A 21,754-nucleotide genomic window follows, 5' to 3' on the forward strand; every position below is an offset into this window, starting at 1 on the left:
TCGGCTCGCCATTTTGACTCTAGCCTTACTTTTGAGAAGAGCCTAAGAAAAAAAAATACGATTTTTGAGAAAATTGATTTTTAAGCTTTATTTTCGATATATAAAAAATTACAACATTTTTTTTTACAGTGTATATTTGTTTTCCAGATCTAAACAATAACCTAAAACTTTGCGGAAGGCACCAAACTGATCGGACAACCGTTTCTAAGTTATAATTTTTTGAAAATTATTAAGGATTTTTTTCTTAGGCCCTTCTCAAAAGTAAGGCTAGAGTCAAAATGGCGAGCCGATGATGCAAAAAGGCATTTTTTGATTTTTTCGAGGGATCCAATTGATTTATTTTATTGATTTATAACTTATTTGAAATATATCAAATTAATGTTGTAATTTCTTACTTTTCGACGTATATGTTTATGAAAATTCAAGAAATATGTTCACCGCAGCAGTGATCCAACATTTTTTTTTTTCGTTTTAGATTTAGGTATAAGAGTACCAAGCAAAACTCTTAGAAACAAACAAAAACTGAAATTCTCAGATCCAAACAATAGGCCAAACTACAGACAAGCCTGAAAATCGTTTAGATTTAACCCTTAAATTTACACAACTTTCGACGTGATTTAAAAAGTTTACACCATTTCATCAACCTTCAATCAATCTTAAATGGTAAATAATAATTATTTCACTCGTATTTTGTTGCCCCTAAAGTGTGGGAGCCCGGGACCATATCCTTCTTAGACTCCCCGTAAATACAGCCCTGGGTGAAATACACTAAAATAACATTGTGTATCTCATTATTCGCAGAACGAATTTTATCGAAACTGAAGTTATTATAAAAATCTTCCATGGCTTAGATTTCAATTATGGCTATGTGACAAAATTAATAGAAGTGATATTAACTGACGATACAACCTAGATATATGAGATCTGGAGTTTCGATTCCACTTGGGACGAAAAAAACAATTGTATGACGCATGGCCCTACAAGAAAAAACATTGTGTTTCCAGATAAAAAAAAGAATAATGTAAATAAGTTTTCAAGTTAGTAAAAATTTTATCGTAAAGTTACGTATAAGATATAACAACTTTTTTTTCGCTAAAATTCAGTTCAAATTTAAGCAAAATTAACTTCTTGTTAGTGAATTTGTTACCATTTTTAAGGTTAATTTGATTTGGCGCTGTGTGTTGTATGTTTTTTGCTTATTCGTTTATTCGACAGGCTCAAGCGCCCTTAGGCATAACGGAGTCGAATTCTATAGGGCGATATTCAAAACTGAAAAGGCAATAGATGGCTCTTTTTCAATGGTAGTAAAAACGAAATCCTGAAGCAAAGAAAGCGCCATGGAAGATAAACTAAACACAAAAAGTTATGTATTCACTTAACACTTGATTTCTAATCGCTACTTTTTTGATCCAGTTTCCTAATTGCAAGCAATTTACATTTTTCTTTATTTTCCATACGTTTTGACAGTTCTCCGACTACCATTCTTCCATGCGCTTGTGTTGAAAGTTTGAGAAATTTGAGAATCCAGCGTAGCGCGATCAGTGGGAGGAATACACGCATCAGTGTCGCCGCTAGGCGGCCAGCACAGATAAACTGAATGTTCGAAGAGTTGTTGTCTGAACTTTTTGCCGCTGGCGCCAACTGTTAGCGTTTGAGAACAAAATAAACAGTCGTTACCCTATTGATTCGATTAACAATATCATATTTGCTTCTTATTGAACTATGTAAGTTTTGGGAAACCGTTAAACTCGCGGTTTGATCAAGGTTAGGGAGAACAATCATAAGTGTGTTGCAAATTACCCCATATTCTAGGAGATTTGAAATACGCATATTTTTCGCCCCTACCAAATGAAGCAAACCTCATTTTTGTTAAAAATAACTTCACATTCTATTCTACTCGTGATGATCAAGATAAACAATAGGGTAACGACTGTTTATTTCGTTCTTAAACCCTAACAGTTGGCGCCAGCGGCAAAAAGTACAGGCAACAACATTTCGAACATTCAGTTTCTTCCACTGGTCGCCGTGCGACGACACTGTTGTTTGTATCCCTCTCACTGATCGCGCTACGCTGGATTCTCAAGTTTCTCAAACTTTCAACACAAGCGCATGGAAGAATGGTAGTCGGAGAACTGTCAAAACGTAAGGAAAATAATGAAAAACGTAAATAACTTGCAATTCGGAAACTGGATCAGAAAAGTAGTGATTAGAAACCAAGTGCAAAGTGAATACATAACTTTTTGTGTTTAGTTCATCTTCCGTGGTGCTTTCTTTGCTTCAGGATTTCGTGTTTACTACCACTGAAAAAGAGCCGTCTATTGCCTTTTCAGTTTTGAATATCGCTCTATTGCTATTAAAAAAATAATTTTGAGGTTTGATGGTGCTATAAGATTTGTTGTTGGCAATCTTGATTGTTTTTCAGGAAGTTCTTCAATAATTACCATAAAACGATCCTTTGCAGTTCCCTGGAGGCACCTCTAAAACAAAAACATGGATAGAATTTTCACAAGACTATATAAAAAATCATTTAGGAAGAATCTCTACAGAAATTTCTGATCCTTAGAGACATTCTTGGTTGAAAACTTGAAGAAAACTGAACGGCAATTTTATAGGGAATCCTAAGGAAAGGAGTCAAGTTGTTGAAGTCGTTCTAAACAGAAATCTTGGCATTGAAGAAGTTCATCAACTTCTGGAGGACATAAGATTTTCTTTAGAAATTTGTAAAAGAATCTTTGGGACAGTACACAAATTATGCTACGATATATTGGGAATTTTCAGACCCTATGAATTTGGGCAAACACCTGAAATATTTTCTGAATTAATTCCTGAAAAATGCTGAAAAAACACATACAGCAAGGTCCATGTACCAAAAGCCGCACAGCTAAGAACAAATATCCGTATAATATCGAAAAAAAAGCCATCTGCATTATAGAAATGAAAAAAAAAAATTAAAGGAACAATAGCGATACTACCGTATCCAGTATATTATAGTAGTATTGAAGTTTATGTAATTTCTAGATAGTAAAGTCGACTCTCGAGGGACCATTAACTTATAGAATTATCGAGTTATAGAATATACCGGCACAAAAAATTACAAAATCGATAGAACAAATTTCTGTATTTCCAACACACATTTGATCACTTATGTAAGAAAACAATATTATTTTGTTGATAGTAGGTATTTTACAAAATATTATTTGATTTTTTTTTCAAAGTGCTCGTAAATTCACGTTATTTTGACCAAGAATATTTTGTTTTACTTCCATGTTTATCAACTTATATTACAATTTGCAAGTACTTATTCATCTCCAAACAAGGATTAGACCAAGTTTCTCCAAGTAGGAATGATTTTAAAATAAATGTCAAGTTACGAATAGACATTTACCTCTCACGTGGCATTGACTAGTGGAGCTATCGAGTTAAAGAAATATAGATTTATGGAGAGAACGATGTATGGAAATTTAAAGAGACCAAAAAGTCCATCGAGTTATAGAATATCGAGTTGTGGAGAGTCGACTGTGCTTTGATGTTACTTTATAAACCAGACTCATGTGTCCAACAATTCATTTTAAGGTGATTATAAAACGAAGCCAAACTTTGAATTTTCAAATGCACAAGACGAGAGTATCTGACAACAGTTTGCATTGAAAACCAATCAACATGATTGCTTGCTGGTGGTGACCAATGGGATAGATTTTTAACGCGAAGCGTTGTTTGGTTCTCAAGTCTTGTGCTCTTGAAAATTTGAGGTGTGGCTTCGTTATATAATCACCTTAAGTGCAAAATATGACTTCAATGGATTTCAATTTTCTATTTCATCAAACAAGCTCTTCTTCGTGAGTGTTATACTGCAGAGTACAATGATATATTAAAACATAAAACTTTTCTACAGTAAAAATATACCAAAGGAAAGAAAAAGTGTATGATAAAATATTGACAACGGTGTACTGCCCATATTCGCATAGTTGACGTGAGCGTCAATTCGGATAGCTTAACGTATAAACCAGTATGTTTATACGGATAAAACGAAGTATGCGTTTGTTAATGAGAAAAGTAAGAAATCAATAAAAAAGTATCCCACAGCCCACAGTCAACTTTTGAATTTAAATCTGTAGCAAATGCAGATTATTTGTCACAAATTGTTGAAAGATTTAAATTTTAAACGAAACTATTCATTGCGATCATTTTTTGAACAGAATCGAGCTGTGAATCATTGGTACTTACATGAAAATCAAATGTCAAATTATATTTTGTAACGGTTCATAGCAAAACGGCCGTGAAAAACCACTAGTGCTACCACTGTACTGATCATGATCTGACGGCGATTATAAGGGCTGCGCAGTCTTTACATGAATAAAACGAGGTTTATAATTTGCCCAACGTTTCGACACGGGGATGGTGTCTTCTTCAGGGGGAAACTAATTTACCCTGCCCATGCTTGCATGGTCGACGTAACCACCAGCAAATGTGACAAATAATCTGTGCATTTGCAAAAGATAGAAATTTAAAAGTTGACTTTGGTCTTATTGGCGCTTACGTCAACTATGCGAATAAGTGCAGTATAGGGGACTGTCTACCAAGGGTACATCGAAATTTAAGTGGCCGGATTCTCTGAAATTCTTATAAAAATTGAGATCTTTTAATTCACGTTTGGTTTATATTTTGACGTAGGACTACGCCTTTCTTCCCTATACAGAATATCGGCATGCTCTGACCGGGCATGCTTCTCAGGCACAGACATCGATAGCACAGGATCCCCCCTTTGTCTTGCTTCGCTCAAATCTAACTGACCGTCGATCGACCGAGAGAAGATGCCGTCCAAAACCAAAGCCATCACCGCTGCCGCAGGAGAATGAGATGATTGTGGCCGCCATCGCAGCCCTAAACGAACGGAACCGGTCCTCCCTGCAGGTGAACGAGAAATACATCGGCGGAAACTACAACTGCGAAATCAGCTGTCGGTGAGCTACGTTTATATATTTGAGGATTTTCCCGTTTGGATATGGCAATCAACTGATAACATCCTACAGTGCTATTTATCTGTAACAGCAGGAACAGCATTAGAGGAAAAGAGTTAAAAGATAAATATTTCTGACTTTATTTATGACAGCTTATATTCCTAAATCAATTTCACAGCTTCATACAAAATTTCATTTATCATGAATAATTCATGACACGACCCTTTGGGACTGTATTCACGGACGCTACTGCAGTGCCGTCGGGGTGAGATCTCAACATTTCACAACGATTGTAAAATAGAGTGGCATTTCCAACAGCGTCTATGATTTTCCGTATTTTATGAGAACACTTCAATTACGAAAATGATCAAATGTAACAAAATAGCGACATATTTCAAATGCATTCGAAAAGAAATTCTCGTTGATCAATTTTCAACCAACTTTGGCACCCATGGATCAGAAATTTACCTTAATTATGAGGATAACTATTGATTATCAATAGCTAAGTTTAGTAAATGTCAAAACTTTCAACCATTCATGTTCGACCATTTTCTCCCGCATCAGCATTTTCCGCGATCTTCAAGTAATTCTAAGCAAAACACATATCCATGTCCTAGACTGGTCGATCAGGAAAAGAAGAGCAAAAATGGGAGGAGCATTTTCTGCTATTCAAAGGTTATAAAACATGCTTCCTTCGTCGGATTCGGTTTCATTCCATTTCCTCAAAATTTGATAAGAGCTCCTCCGAACCTACGCAGCGAGGAGTACCTCGTTGCTAGAAGCCTGCTGAGCTGTCAATCTTCAAGCTGCCAATTTGAAATCGCTCAAGATTTCTAGGTTGACCGACCCGCGCTTCCAGGCACCAATACCAGAGCCCTCTGAGTGGCTGATCCGAGGAGCTGCTTATCGAGCGTCTGGCTTTTGAAATCGCTCAAGATTTCAAGATTGAGCTACGTTTCCAGATTTCGACTTAAGCCCTGTGATCCACTACCCTGATGCTGTTGTGCACCAATGAAATATTCAGCTTGTTTGTCGTATAAACAGGGAACTTATTCAAATATACGCTTTCGTTGGGGTTGCCCTGTTTAACCATGTCAATCAACTGATAACATCCCGTGACAGGGCCAACAAACGTTCCAAAAAAGGGTTTATTGAATAATATTTCCTGATTTATCTATTATGATCTAAACCTAGTGGTATTGTAAAAAAAACTTGATTTGGTTCACATAATTTATCCCACATAATTTCATGAAATTTGGGAATTTACCTGCTGCAGTGCCGTCGGACCGTAATAACATCGTAGTACTTAGCAATGTATGTAATTTTAACAGCATCGTTGATTTACCATATAATGGGGGGCACTTCCTAGGTTCTCGAGTACGGAAATTGGGAAATGTATTGAAATAGCAACAGATTTTAAACACTGTTTACCAAACTGTTTCTTGACCAGTTGTAATAATCATCTATTGATCTGAAATTTTTCTACATGTTAGTGTCAATAAAAAAATCCATTGCAAATGTCATATTATTTAAAGCAGAACATTCATATTAACGCTTGTATTGGGTTTCGAATCCCGATTTTTATAACTTTTACACACATTGATCAGAAATAATTAAAATTTGTTCGAAGGCAAAACATTCGTGATTATCATTTATCGTAAACTATTGAAATACCTGCCTTGATACCTTGATGGCTACAGCGTAGCATCACGCCATTGCCGGGCGTATTGTAGAGCTCCATCTTCGTCGGTCTTGGGCGAAACTTCTCCAGTTGCCCCGAACGTTTAGGGTCGCCAGGTCCTCTTCCACTGCGTACAGCCAGCGTATTCGTGGTCTTCCCCGAAGCCGCCGGCCTCTACCTGGTTCCCTGCTGAATATTATTTTCGCAATTCTTTCTTCCGACATTCGCACTAAGTGACCAGCCCACTGAAGTCTGCCGTATTTTACACGATTGATAATATTCGCATCTTTGTACACTTGATACAACTCGTGATTCATGCGTCTGCGCCAGACACCATTTTCGAGTTTCCCACCGAGTATTGTCCGCAGCACTTTACGCTCGAAAACACCGAGAGCTTTCCGGTCTGACTCTTTCAACGTCCACGCTTCGTGCCCGTAGAGAGCCACCGGGAGAATCAATGTTTTATACAGGGCGAATTTAGTTTCGGTTTGCAAGCTGCGGGACCTAAGCTGGTTACGTAGTCCGTAAAAGGCCCTATTCGCAGCCGCAACACGTCTTTTCACTTCGCGGGAAACGTCGTTGTCACATGTCACAAGTGTTCCAAGGTAAACAAATTCTTCAACAACTTCAAACACATCCCCATCAAACACTACCTCAGCACTTACACCACCATGCCTGACTCTATCTCTACCTGCAACCATGTATTTCGTCTTGGTAGAATTGATGGTCAGGCCTATCCTCGCTGTCTCCCTCTTCAGAGGCACGAAGGCCTCTTCCACTGACCTGCGATCGATTCCAATCAGGTCTATATCGTCCGCAAAGCCAAGGAGCATGTGCGACCTTGTGATAATAGTGCCATTTCTTTGCACGCCAGATCTCCTAATAGCACCCTCAAGTGCAATGTTGAACAGTAAATTCGAAAGTGCGTCTCCCTGCTTCAATCCGTCTAACGTCACGAACGAGGTTGATACCTCGTCTGCGATCCGAACACTTGATTTCGAACCATCCAGCGTAGCACGTATCAGCCTAATTAGTTTCGCCGGAAAACCATTTTCAGACATTATCTGCCAAAGCTCATTTCTTTTCACTGAGTCGTACGCCGCCTTGAAATCAATAAACAGATGGTGAGTCTGCAAGTTATACTCCCGGAATTTGTCTAGGATCATTCGCAAGCTAAACATCTGGTCCGTTGTCGAACGGCCCTCACGAAAACCAGCTTGGTATTCGCCGACGAAGGACTCCTCGAGCGGTCTCAGTCTGTTAAACAGGATGCGCGACAGAATTTTGTACGCCGAATTCAGCAGGGTAATTCCTCTGTAATTGGCACACTCCAGTCTGTGCCCTTTCTTGTAGATAGGGCGGATGAGGCCATCCAACCAGCCGGTGGGCAATTCTTCGTCCTCCCATACCTTCAGAAGTACTCGGTGGATCGACTGGTAAAGCTGCTCGCTTCCGTGCTTGAGAAGCTCGACCGGGATCTCGTCCTTCCCAGCAGCCTTACAGTTCTTCAGCTCGCTGATAGCCTTTTTAACCTCTCCTATGGTCGGTGGGTCCACAGCTTGATCGTCATCATCTATGTTCATCCTGTTCCTCGCTACATTTCCATTCTCACCGTTCAACAATTGCTGGAAGTGCTCCTTCCACCTGGCAGCCACCGCCGTTTTATCGGTCAGCAAATTCCCTTCTCGGTCATTGCACATTGCGGGCACTGGTACGGTATTGTGCCGCGCACCATTGACCGTTGCATAAAATCTCCGCATATCATTTCGGTTCATGCTTTCTTGTGCGTCAGCTACCACACTTTCTTCGTGCTGCCTTTTCTTTCTGCGGTGGATTCGCTTTTCTTCGGCTCTCGCTGCCCTGTACCGCTCTCTGTTCTGTCGGGTACCGGCCACAAGCATACGGCTTCTGGCGACATTCTTCATGTCTGTCACTCTCTGGCACTCTTCATCGAACCAGTCGTTTCGTCTTCGTCGTTGACCAGTGCCGATCACTTCCCGCGCCGTTGTTGTCACAGCTTCGTGGATAGGGTCCCACAGGCTGTCGACGTCTCCAGCAACGTTGTCTCTTCCCAACTTCTCGTCTAGTTGCTGACGGTACTGCGCAGCTACCCCATCAGTCGACAAGCGTTGTATATTGAAGCGTAGCGTTCTGTGCGTTGCGGAACTCGTGACGCTGGACAACCGCGCCCGAATTTTAGCTACAACGAGATAATGATCCGAGTCGATATTAGGGCCTCGGAAGGTCCTGACATCCATGACATCTGAGAAATGTCGCCCATCAACCAGCACGTGGTCTATTTGGGAGCAGGCATCGCCACTCGGGTGTCGCCAGGTGTGTTTGCGGATATTCTTTCGTGCGAAGTAGGTACTGCTGATTGCCATCCCTCTAGCAGCAGCGAAGGTTACTAGCCGCAGGTCATTATCATTGGTAACGGAATGAAGGCTTTCCGTTCCAATAACGGGTCGGAAGAAATCTTCTTTCCCGATCTGCGCATTTGCGTCGCCAATGACTATCTTGACGTCTTGTTTTGGGCACTCTCCGTAGGCCTTATCCAGGCTCTCATAGAACTCATCCTTCATGTCATCGGGCTTATCGTTCGTTGGCGCATATATGCTGATCAGGCTGTAGTTGAAGAACTTGCCCCTCATTCTCAACACACAGATTCGGTCGCTTACCGGTTTCCACCGAATAATTCGCTTCATCTGCTTCCCAATCACTATGAAGCCAACTCCACGTTCTGCTCTGTCGCCACCGCTGTAGTAGATGTGGTACTTGAATGAAGTGTTGGCGATGGGGTCCACCGCTCGGAATTCGCGTTCTCCGGTTCTCGGCCAGCGTATTTCCTGGATAGCTGCCACGTTCACGCCGACATTCCGCAGTTCACGAGCCAGGAGCCCAACACGCGCGGGTTCATTCAAAGTTCTCACGTTCCAAGATCCAACTTTCCAATCGTTGTCCTTTATTCGTTGCCGGGTCTGTTGCCGTAAAATCAATCCGTTTGCTCTACTTTTGCCTTTCTTGGTTGGTGAAGAGTCTTCGATAGGCCACCTAACCAGGGTTGCGCTACCTACATCGTGCTAGAGGGGCTGCCTCCTCGATGCTGACACGATACAGCATCGTCCGCTTGTTCTTTACATGATGACCACGGTCATAGCCATCACAACCATCCACCTTTATCAGGGCTTTGGACCTGTAGCTCTGGTTCTCAATAGTTTCAAGTTCTTTCGGACATGCTACTATGGTGAGCCGTCATGCGCTAGCGGTGTTAAACTATTGAAATAATGTTGACATTTTTACTGTCCATCCGAACGCGCCCATGAATTTTCAAAGATATTTAAATCTCTAACCAAGACATCAAATTCAAATACCGTAATCCGGGGTATCATTGATCGGAATGACTCATCTCATCAAAAGTACGTATTATCATTTACCGTCAAGCTACCATTCACCGTGCATTTTTTTTTTTTTTTTTTTGTTGGGATTTAAACCACCGTGCATTTAAGAAAAATTTGAACTTCAAAAAATTGTATAACTTTTCCAAATAATTTGAAGCGTACTAGAATACCACTACGTAGCGTGAAGTTATATAATTATCCATAGAAAAATCTAAAACTAGTGATGCATAACAAAAAAATACTCAAAAATTATGTTTGAAAATGTCATGTTAAGGTCGCCTCGTACCGTTCTATGTCACCATTTACCGTGCACACTAGTGCACCATTCGCCGTGCGTATAGTTTTCGTCATGATTTAATTTTGTATCTTGAAGAAACGTTGTTGATGGAGAAGCTATGATGCTAGTAGTGTGCGCACTCATTTTTAAGAGTACTCAAATCTACATTTTCAATAAAAACCATAAAAAGTTTAAAAATTGGCTAAATAATTATTTTTTCATTAAAATCGTTGTAGGAGGTTTGACTGTATTGTCCAAACCATTTCTTATTCACTCAAATACTAAATATGAAGTAGTTTAATGACGACATAACAATAAATCAAATACTACCGAATAATTTCATGCCTTTACACTAATGCACGGTAATAGGAACCATATATATTGAAAAGGATCAATTCACCGTGCATTTGGGTTTCGACTGAAACATAATAAAAAATTCTAATTTGTATAAAATCTCATTGCTTATACGATGAAATACATCTTACTTATAGTATCCACAAAGAAAACTTGTTGAAATTTTGAAAACTTCATACTCTGTCGTTAAAATGAAAAATGTGAATTTTTGGCGTTTCTACTAAGAGTGTTAAAAAATTTCATAATCAAACAGAATTCACATGATTTTGACTACATAAACTAGGTTTTTCAAAATGATTTGTGACAAAAACTACTTCATTTCATCAGTTTTATCTTATTTTGCTGACAAAAGAATAATTTGTGAAAATTGTATGAATATTCTGTAGGAATTTGTATATGTGCACGGCGAATGGAGGCCGCACGGTGACTGGTGACTTAACGGTATTGATGAAACATTTCCAAATCATGAATGGTGCTTCTCTTTCCCATACAGGTATTTTCCGTTTTTATCAACACGATCGGCAATTTTCAGTTGACAAAAACGGAACCGTGACAAAAACGGAATAATTTTCTTAGACAAAATATTTTACAAATTTGAAAGGAAAATTACAGTTTTGTCAGGAGATTACATATTTTCATCATATAAATGCGCAGTATTGATGTTTAGGAGCTATTAGGAGCAATTGGATTGCTCATTCGTATAGGTTCGTAACGAAAGTTGATTGCAAACTCCTATCAATCAATATGATTTTGTAATGAATCATTGATAATTTTAGTTTTCTTGGTTAAAATATCAATGAATGTAATATAGAATATCAAAACGATAATCACATAAATGTCCTTTGCATCATATTTGTAAAAATAACTACAAGGAAAAGGTTAAAGCTGACCATTTTATTTTTTTTTCGAGAAAGATTAAACAAGGAACAACTTCTTTTTCTACTGTTAATCCTCATCCTTCTGCTTATTTTTATGGCATTACATCACCACTGAGAAAGAGACTTCTTCTCAGCTCAGTCTTCTTATAAACAATTCCGCAGTTATAATTGAAAGCTTTTTTGCAAAGGTACGTTTTCTGCATTTTTGGCCACACCCGATTGGCGATTAAATAGGGAATTATACAGCGAAAGTTTTACAATCTGAAAAGAATATTTACGATTTCCTGTGCTTTGAATTGCCAATATCTTATCAGTAAAATGATTGTGGTGACATTTCTTCTAAAGTTATCACTACCAATTTAGACAGAGGTGCACTAATGGCCAATCTAGAATAGCACCACCATCGCTTTTTAGCTTTAGATCACGAATAGTCTGTCAATAAACTAATCTGAATTTCTAGTTTTTTGTTAAGTAAAAATAATATTAAATATTTACTTGTAGTCCCGCTAAACTTCGTTTTGTCATCAAGTAGGTTACTGATAAATGGCATGCAATCTCCCATACAAAACGACAGATTAGTTTTCAGTTGTTTTTCCACTTATTCCAGAGAATTTTCCAAATCGTTTCCTTCACTCAAATACGTCGAAAAATTTGTCCAATGCAACAGTGAAATAATCATGTAAGTCTATTAGCCCGTTCTTTAGCCATTTCGCGATGTATAAACACCGTTCCATTTTTATTCATACAGAAGTTCAACAAAAACACAAAAGTGTATGAACTCTAGAATAAAAGACAACAAAAAAGACAATTTACACCGTCTTCAGCCAAAGGCTGCACAGACTGAACAATCACGAACATTAGGCAACGGACAACACGGAACACCCAGTAGCCCAGTGATGAATTTTTCGTTCGACGAAAAGTTTCCACCGACTGGAGCGGGAATCGAACCAACGCTTCGTGGCACAATACGCCTAAACGACTGGTGCCGCTAACCGCACGGCCACGAAGCCCACACAACATCACCACATTAGAACATTTTTGTAAAAAACTTTTTTCTAAAGTTTTATGAATAAGCGTATGGCTGTTGATATAATACTCCTAATTACTTTTAGTCTATATGTGAGGAGGGGTTCATGTCTGCTCAAAGATCAATATTCTAGCAAATTTGGGATAGCTACGTGTGTGACATGGAACGTTCAGTATCAACAGTTTCTCAAATTGTCAGTCATTTCAGCCCTTTAGCCTCTTCCTCGATGCAAACGTTTTATATGAAGATTCCAAAATTTTCTATAAATTGCTTAGTTTTGCTGGACCTCTTTTCCTACCTCTTGGAACAAGATCTAATCAATGGCTGCTTGCTATAGTTTGTGCAATGCTATCGAGTTTGAGAGATAATGTCCAAAATACGACGGGGTCGACAGTCCAATCAAAAATAAAATAACCTCGATCATGCCTTTTGCCGTTGCCCAAACAGTCCATGAGTCTAGTAGTCACGTAAAGGGTTTGAGATATCTTATGTGTCATGCAAATTATTTTTTATTTTCATACAATAAGTCATACCATAGAAGAAGGAGGGTCGAAAAACCACCAAAATTGTCTTACGTAATTAATGGACAGCCCCTATGCCTATCAAATTTACATAGAAAATTCTTTGATGCTATATTATAGAAGAAAAAGGAGATGTCTTTGCAACTCTCTTAAGTACGTATTACAAATTCTATTTGTTGCTAGGACGTGGCCAGAGCAACACTCGATTGTTGAAGGATGGGTCAATCTTGTCCAACAGATCATGCTTAGTTTGAAAACTCCAATTGACTAGTGAATAAGAATCTTATTGAATCGTATATGACTTGACACCTACCATGTATCGTAGGTGCTCAACATTAAAATAATTTCAAAAATTCAACTCTGAGGCTATTGAAACGCATTTAAATTACTTCAAAACAGTGTCGTAAAAATTCAGCCGAATGATACCCGATCAGTGCGAAAACGAACAAAAACAAACTCCGCTAGCAAGAAGAAAATCTGACTTCGAGTGCGAATGCGACGAGAAAGAGAGTGGGTGCAACACACGCTCACATTCAGTTTCACCCACTGTTGGTGTCATTTCAAAATTCAGTTTCACCTAGAGGCACTGAAATTGAAAATTGAATATAAAAAATTACAAATTAATTTTATATTACTGGTGTAAGAAAACGGCAATGTGATGCCTCCAGTTGATGAATCGTGATTGTCTTTTAATAAAAAAAATACAACTTTTGCAATTTGCGGATGTTTTGTGGGGTATTCTGACGGAAATGATTTTTTTCACTAGTGAAACTGAATTTGAATGTCAGTAGTTGATGAGAATTAGTGTAGCAAAAGTAATTGAAAAACTGAATGCACGTTCTACCAGATTCGTGCATGTATTGTCAAACAAACATTCACACAAAGAAGAATTCAACGATGACGAAGCCTACTAAGGATCGGCGTTGTTGACTGTATATTGAAATATGCAGACACTGCTTCAAAATAAGTATTTAGTTCATATTCCAAACATTTTGAAAATTTAAAAAAATCATTTTTTTTTTTGTGTTGATAAAAACGGAATAGTTTGTTGACGAAATCGGAACGTGACAAAATCGGAACGTGATAAAAACGGAACATACCTGTATTCATAAGCTAATAAAAGATAATGTTTTTGCGAAAGTTGAGTTTACCTTATGCGTAAATTTGTCAACTTTTTGAAACAATGATTTTAATTGCTAAGGATGGCACTACCGAAGATTCATGTCTAACACTAGTTCTGCAAACAATATAAGCAAGGAAAATGTGATTCTTACTAAAAATGGCATAGCCGAAAACGATTCCGTCGTCAAAACTTTTATAAGTATGCTCAATAGGGCGATATTCAACACTGAAACGGCAATAGATGGCTCTTTTTCAGTGGTAGTAAAAATGAAATCCTGAAGCAAAGAAAGCACCACGGAAGATGAACTAAACACAAAAAGTTATGTATTCACTTTACACTTGATTTCTAATTACTACTTCTTTGATCCAGTTTCCTAATTGCAACTCATTTACGTTTTTCATTATTTTCCATACGTTTTGACAGCTCTCCGACTACCATTCTTTCATGCGCTTGTGTTGAAAGTTTGAGAAATTTGAGAATCCAGCGTAGCGCGATCAGTGGGAGGAATACAAACAACAGTGTCGTCGCACGGCGGCCAGTGAAAGAAACTGAATGTTCGAAAGGTTGTTGCCTGTACTTTTTGCTGCTGGCGCCAACTGTTTATGAACGAAATAAACAGTCGTTACCCTATTGGGCAACATTACCAAATTACTGTTAAGAATGTAAAATTCCCTTAGGAAATTGCCTATCTTTAGGCGTATTCCGGGGTTCGAGGTGTTTTTAATTTTAAAATAACTCAAAAAGTAAATGACTTGTATGCGTTTGGCCTTCATATTCGGCCTTAGGGGCCATGATTTAATTAAGTAACGACATTTTCAGTATTACCGAACGTTGTTTACATAGGTGATCATTGTTACCCCATATCAGCTAAACCAAAAAATCGCCTAAAACATTTTTTTAACATGCTTAAATCTTTCAATAAACAAAATACATTATACAGTCTCGAGCTATGGGTGGCAGTACTTGTTTAAAAAATATAAAATTTGCAACATTTGCATTTTCAAACGAAATATTAAAGAAACATTCAGAAAAATGATCAATGTTACCCCGGATTAGGGTACCTTATATCCCAGATTGGTCAATCAGAAGAAGACGAAGAATATGAAAGGGAGGAGCATCGTCTGCTATTCAAATTGTGTAAAACATATTACTTTCGACTGATTCGGTTTATTTCATTTAAACTTTCGAGCTAGTAAGAGCTCCTCGTGATAATCGCATCGGTACTGTCAAGATACAATCCAGTTAGGCACCACTACAAGAAGCCTCATGATCAGCTGATCCGAAAAGCTGCCATTCTTCGGGTATGTGGAATCGCTCAAGATTGAGCTTCGTTTACAGATTTCAACTTAACCCCTGTGGTTGTTGTGCGCCATCCACTCCACAAGTTATTCAGCTGGCTCGTCGTATAAGCAGAGATTTTGCTCAGATATGCACTTGCGTTGCGTTGTTTTTGAGCTTTGTCATGTTTTCAGAAAATCTTTGACCACGGCAACCGGCTGATAACATCATGTAGTTCTATTCATCTGTGACAGCATTCACGCTAACAAAGCCTTCTGCCCTTTTTCAGGACTACCAAATGTGCGTAAAAGAGTTAACAGAGTAATATTTCCTACATTGTTTATCACATTGCCAACCAGAATTCTCTCAGGCCAACAGACCAACAAAGCCAAAGCGATGTGCTTTAATCCTTCTTATACTTAGCAATATTTCCTACTTTAATCACAATCTTTGAATAACTTCCTATAGATACATTGCTGTTAAATATTATTTATTTAGGTTGGCAAGGTGAATGAGTCACAATCAATAGTGTTCTTTCCAATGCTAGCACATATTTCCAAGGAGATTATTATTGTGAATTCAAAATGATCCTCTGGATGTGGAATTTCATATTATCGTTGATAAATATGACGAATGGTAGATCAAATTGTAATGTTTATACAGCATGAAGGTATAACGAACAACAAGAACGACATAAAATTCAGTTACACAAACCATCGTAGTCCTACGTCATTAGTTCGTACAACCCCATAGGGATGTACCCTTATAGGTTTTTTATTGTTTCCTTTCTCGCATAACTTTTGATCTTGCTCTAAAAGCCATTGGTAACCGAGTGTGTAGTTCGTTGTTATTAAGCAAATTAATAGACCAACATAAAAATTATCCCCACCGGGAGACTGCAATGTTTAATGATATGTAAATCCATTCGTGTGTTCAGTAACAACAAGTTACAAACTCAGTTACCAATTACTTTTAGGAAGAGATCAGAAATTAAGCGAGCTTTTTTCAATCATATCTCGCATAACCTGTGATCTCGCCTTTAAAGCCATTGTTCACCGAGTGTGTAGCTTGTTGTTACCGAGCGAACGAATGGAGTTAATTATTTAACAATGCTACGATAAAGAGAAGATCCTCCTCTATCTCCCAGTAATTATAGTTTTTATCCTGGGCCGCTTAGAAACGAGGAGCTACACACCCGGTTACCAATGGCTTTTTGGGCGGGATCACAAATTATGCGATATATGATTTATAAAGTTCCTATTTTAAAGACTAGCTGTTACCAGCCCTGTGTCAGCAGAACGCATTGCACATTCTACTACACAAACACTGCACTGTTTATTGCCACCGTAGTCATCGACAGTGCCATAGATCACGTTTCCCTAACCTACCGCAATTTGCACTGGCCTGACGGCGAGCTATAGTCATACTTTGCGAATTCTACTATGCGACGACACACACAAATACATTCTTACCCGAATCCGGGTGAAGAAAACGGGAAGAAACGCGAGACGCCATAGTTGAGTGGAAATTGCAAGTTCGACCGCCATCCAACCCCTTTTTTCATCATCCCGGAAGTGTCCCGTATTCGTTCTCGTTCTCTCTATCACCGCCACCGGTGGGTGGTTGGGCGGTTGGGTGGATAAGTGGATGGCTAGGTAGTGTGAATGGGTGGGTGGCGTCCTATATTCGCGCGCTTGGTGTTTTCTCTCCCAGCTGCTGCATGTTCCCTTACTAGCTAGTAGTAGGTATTCTATTCTCGATTGCTACCGCGTACGTAGTAGGGAAGAATGAGTAGTTAAGTGGGTGGTAAAATGGATGGGAATTGCACTAGAAAAAAAAAGCTTAGCAGTTCCAGCATAGGGTTAAAGTCGGTTTTCCAAAATTGTATACTGACTTTTTTTTTTTTATTTTGAGTAAAATAAATAGTTCACCGTCTAATGGGTTTTATCATGCTCTGTTATGGCCCCGATATAATCAGAGCTGTAGCAGAAAACGATAAACATCATGAGTGATGTTTTGCAGGTCATGATTGTTACAGAGAGTGATAAGTGAGAGATACTTTCAATATTCTCAGAATTCAACCACTGGTACCTACTAAATATGCTAGACAAAGCGACGAATCCAAAGTCATTAAGATTTCGTTTAAAAGATTGATTGTCTTAACCCCAGCTTAATTTAAAGATGATCCGAAGCCACGATGTCTTCAAATCTTCACGCGTTGGTGGAAAAATTGCTTCCTATTAGATAATTTTCCCAAAATTCCCAATAAACTTTAGTTTGAAAACTGAAAACAAATTTTGATTTTTTTTTAAACTAATGTTTTTTAAACAGTTTTTACCTGCTACTAAGGTACGGGTTCTGCTTACACTACAGAAAAGAACACCGCCAATCCCGGTAGCTAGGCTATAACGTGCATATATCCGTGCACTAGAAAGTGCAGCACATGTCTGGCGAGTTCACATAAAAACATTGCACCAGAGTTCTCCCCTCAGCAGCCCAGAGCAGAACAAGGAAGGGGTTGTTTGCAATTTCGAGCACACCAAGCAAAAGCGATAGAGAAAGGCACTAGGGCAGAGTGAGATAGCGAGAGCCAGGAAAAACGCGCACATAATGGCCCACATAGCAGCAGCAGCAGGCCGCCGTCGAAGTCAGGGTGAATGCACTCGGTATTACCCCAGGTCGGAAAATGTGCGAAGAGCAAAAGTGGCTGCAAGCCGGCAGCTACCGACCGATGGATGATGAGAGGTAGGAGGTTTTGTGAGCGAGATATAGCTATACATTTGGCAAACTGCAAGCACCTGCATCTGTGTATGGGAAGTCGAACGAACGAACATTTGTGCAAATTTGTGCAGCCTTCCTCGGGTGTTCGGTCGTATCTGGTTCGCGATATTTTATGAGGGGTTTCAGAGAGTTGGACTGGGTGAGAGAATTTTGTGCTGCTACTTGTGGTGCAGAAGAGTCCTCCGAGACGGGATGCAGCAATCAATAACGACGGGCGACATTGAAGTCAATGTAAAAATGATAACATTGAAAGAGTATTGAAGAAATTTGTAAGATAAAAGTTCAGTTTTGATGGAATAAGAAATAATGGTGATCCTGTAAAAATAACTTAAAAAGGAACAGAACAAGAACTGAATCTTTGAGCTTTGAATTAGGAAGCGGTCTTTTTATCACTAAGCAGATTCTAAACACCAGCAGATATCATGGAGAGGTATTCTGGATAAATAAACTGATAAATTTCTGATGATATCTCGAAAAGATTTCCTGCACACTCCAGAAGATATTATAATTAAAATACACATGAATATAGACAAGTACACAAATTAACAGATAACTTGATAACATAGGTAACGTTCTCTTTTTTTTTGTGTAGAGGAACGTTACACTTTGAGCCCTACGGGGAGGACGAGGTTTCATAGGACAAGTCGTATGTTCTCAAATTACTGATTGCTTTCAGTCGACAGCTTATTGCTCTAACATATATCGGTAAGAAATAATGTAGTCCAAATTTGGTTGTCTACCTTCAGATTATTCGACAATATGACCAACCATACGATTCCACCGAGAACTAAATCGTAAGGTTTCATATCATTGGTAGTAATAAACACACACACACCAAGGGTACGTCCCCATGAAGTAATGCCAAGAGGCAGTTCCGGGGGGAATGGCTCGTGGGCGAAGGTGGACTTTAGTCGGTATAAAAGAGTCCGACACTCTGGCGCACGATGGACGAATTCGATATGACTAGCCTCCATATCGAACGTGAAACGCTGGGTTAGTTCGTAAATGTAATACCGATATGTCTGCTGGACACAGTTGGCAAAGTGCTGGAGCGAGTAATCCTAAACAGGCTTACGAAATACACGGAGGGAGAAAACGGCCTGTGCGACATGCAGTTCGGCTTTCGGAAAGGTAGATCCACCGTTGATGCCATCCGAACGGTCGTGGAAGCTATGGATACGGCGCGGAAGCAAAAGAGGAGAGGAAATCGGTACTGCGGTGTGGTCACTCTAGACGTAAAAAATGCCTTCAACAGTGCCAGTTGGGCTGCGATCGCCGAATCGCTGCACAGATTGGAGGTCCCCGAGTATCTTTGTAAGATTTTGAGGAGCTACTTTCAAAATCTGTTACGTTTAGATTTGTTTGGCCATAATGATAAAGTTCTACTCATGCACATAGCTCAATTAAATGTAAGTGAAGAAATAAAAATAATATCGAAAGAACATACAATATGCACATCCCTATCAACTGCGACGAAACGAAAAGGCGTTAAGGTGTAGATGAATCGAAGCCAAACCTCAAATTTTCAAGAGCACGAATCTGATGAACCAAATATCCGTTTAAGCTGAAAACTTAATCGATTGGTCACTAGCTGGGTATGACCAATCGATTAAGTTTTCAGCTCAAATGGGTGTTCGGTTCTCTAGATTCGTGCTATTGAAAAAATGAGGATTGGCTTCGATTCATCTTCACCTTAAGCAACAGCTACACCGCACTGACGTCAAAACGTCATACTGGCAACTGTTGTCACTTGCAAACGAACGGAAGAAAAGAGAAACGGCACATCAGCCACAGGATTGCTCATAAAGTGAACAGAAGTGACACTGCGTGGATGCCGAATTTGGCCTGAGTCCCACTGGAGTGCAACATTGCGGTAGCTGGTGAGGGCGAAAATTCCTACGGGAATTAGTCCGATCGGTTCAGGAAAAAAACGGCTTTCGTGCGATTTCCAACTGCCCGGCGGATAGATAGGCATTCTTCAAGGTAAGAAGTGTATTTATCTACTTTGAGTGCCCGATTCCTAACCTACACGTTGACGATCCAGATTGCGGGGAAAGTTCACTGGCCGCCGAAGCAACTCCGATACGCAACCCGATACGATTCCACCTGGAGGACAAGGACAGGTCCGGAAGGAGCGCTCTTCCCTGGACAGGATAGTTGCGGCAGGTCTAAGAAGGTAACAGCGCATTGCAGTCCGATACAACCATAACCTAACCTCACCATCGTACCACAGGTCCACGCACGTGCACTTTTGAGAGAGGATAAACACGATTCTACGTGTGGATGAACGATTCCGTTTGGAAACCGGATTGGGGAACCAACACCGACTCACGAAGGTAATAATTTATCGATGGGAGCCTAACTGTAGTCTAATTTGCCATGTTACCGCATGTTTACAACCACGTACGACCGCTAGACAGGGAGAAGAAAGCCCCTACGGATTTCACGGTTGGAGGTACATTTCGGAACCAAAATCCCACAGGATTCCGCATCACACGTACGAAAAGAGCCCCATTACCGGGTGAGTTGGAAGACGAGGCTTTGGCGATGGCAGTGGCTAATTGGCGTTGCCCTTAGGGCTCTTTCTTTTGGTTCTTCTTCCCTAATCAGGATTCACTTCATCCGGGAGATCATATTCGGCAGGATTGCGAACAAGGGTCGTCCAAGACGGTACGTGACTGGCTCAGTGTACGGGCCCACTTCCAAGCGATCGGGTGCGGCAAGCGGAACAACGGTGGCATCGGCCGCACCCCGGGTTCGCGAAGGCGGACAGTTCTTGTTCGAGTGCGAGCAACCTAAGCCAACCGGAGGTTCGAAGATTTGAGTCAGCATGTAGAGCAGCACAGCAGGACAGCGCAAAGGCGTAGGCTGCGAGTAACCCGGGGCCCCGCACCGCGAAGAAGAGATGTGCATGTATGTGAGTAGACGCTAAGCATAGAAATAGATAGGGAAAGAATGATAGGAGTTAGCGAGCACCAAATGTGCTATAGATATTACGGCCGCTCCCTGTAAGCAAGTGTAAGAAAATATGATCAGATAACACAACTTCATTGGTATTTGTTCAGTTTTGGGAAATTCATTCAGCTAGTCGGAGCTGTGTCGGGCTTCTTTCCACCCCCCACACACTCAATTGCAACACTGGCGCCCAACTGAAAATCCACAATACATTAGCTACCGTTAGCAATTTTTTTTTTGATTTGTGATTCAGACATTTGGTTTTGTGCGTTTGATTATTCGGCCTATAATAATCAACAAATAATTTTAACCCTTACGCATAGAAATAAGAAATGGATTACACACATTTGACGGACGAAGAGGTCACGTATGAGTTGGCCCTACGTCATGTAGTAAATTTAGGACCTACCACCCATAGAGGCAAGGTCTTACGTCTCAAGGCACTCATGCAAGAGGAGTCCTTGCGAGACAACCAGCCCACTAGCTCATGCCATGTAATGAGTTCACAGTCAAACATTGAGCA

At 39.9% G+C, this 21,754-nt stretch overlaps 1 protein-coding gene and 1 long non-coding RNA gene across 4 annotated transcripts in view; one reads left to right on the forward strand and one right to left on the reverse strand.

Annotated features, from left to right (window-relative positions):
- The window catches only part of LOC5579849 (hormone receptor 4), a 517,480-nt gene that overhangs the window by 334,587 nt on the left and 161,139 nt on the right, over positions 1 to 21,754 (reverse strand). The gene's annotated exons all lie outside the window — the stretch shown is intronic.
- On the forward strand, positions 19,628 to 20,608 carry LOC110679515. Its single transcript, XR_002502546.1, has 4 exons — positions 19,628 to 19,769; positions 19,975 to 20,259; positions 20,321 to 20,452; positions 20,510 to 20,608. It is a non-coding gene; the product is annotated as an uncharacterized LOC110679515 (long non-coding RNA).

This window comes from Aedes aegypti, chromosome 3 (assembly GCF_002204515.2).
Source record: "Aedes aegypti strain LVP_AGWG chromosome 3, AaegL5.0 Primary Assembly, whole genome shotgun sequence".
NCBI classification, from domain to species: domain Eukaryota; kingdom Metazoa; phylum Arthropoda; class Insecta; order Diptera; family Culicidae; genus Aedes; species Aedes aegypti.